The following is a 904-nucleotide window of genomic DNA, read 5'->3' on the forward strand; positions in this document are numbered from 1 at the left end:
AAATCAAAAATAAAAATAAAATACCTCAAGTAAAAATGTGCCTGTAATATATCATTTGTATAAGACTTAATAATGCTATTCAGTGTTTCTCACTTGTATTCAAGTTAAGTACTGCTTTGTTTAAGTGTTACTTTCCTTGACAATGGGAGAAATTTGATGCATTTTTCCTACGTGTATACATTTCCTGTAAAGATGAGAGAGGTAAATGCACCTGAAATCCTCCTGAGGGCAATCCAATCCACCTAAGTAATTTACCATCCAAAGACCTCATAAAGAATTGGTAAGAAATATATCTATATCCACTTGAAATCCAGCCTGCCTAGCCATTTTCCAAGCAGATTCACTTAGCAGAGTGAATTCTTTGGAAAAGGAAGGCTGTTGCAGGAGGAATTATGTGTATCTCTTGTTCACCACCACCTAACAAAACATTTCTTTAGGAAGTGGGCAATAGTCCCAGGTCACCACCAACCCGAAAGAGGGTAAACTCACATTGTTTTCATCCCAGCTAACTGTCCCAGACTTGAGGGCATTCTGCAAAGGCAAGGGAAGGCACCTCTCTTTGATGCTAAACTGCTGTGCAGCCAAAAAAAAAAATACAAACCCAAACCGTAGGGTACAAAGGAAGAAAGTAAAGAATGAAAACGGTTTCTTCTAAAGGTACAGGTAAATCTAGGGTTGCAGGGGGAAAAGGAGAGAAATCAAGCACTCCCCTTGTCTCAAGCACTGGTGTCATCACTCAGAGAATCACAAGAGTGGTTGAGGTTAAAAGGGACCTCTGGAGGTCATCTGGTTCAATCACTCTGCCCAAACACAGTCACCCAAGTTAGTTGCCTAGGACCATGTCCAGAGAGCTTTTGAAGGTCTCCAGGGATGGAAAGTCCACAACCTCTCTGGTCAACCTGCT

The sequence above is a fragment of the Nesoenas mayeri genome (assembly GCF_963082525.1).
Source record: "Nesoenas mayeri genome assembly, chromosome: Z".
Classification (NCBI taxonomy): Eukaryota; Metazoa; Chordata; class Aves; order Columbiformes; family Columbidae; genus Nesoenas; species Nesoenas mayeri.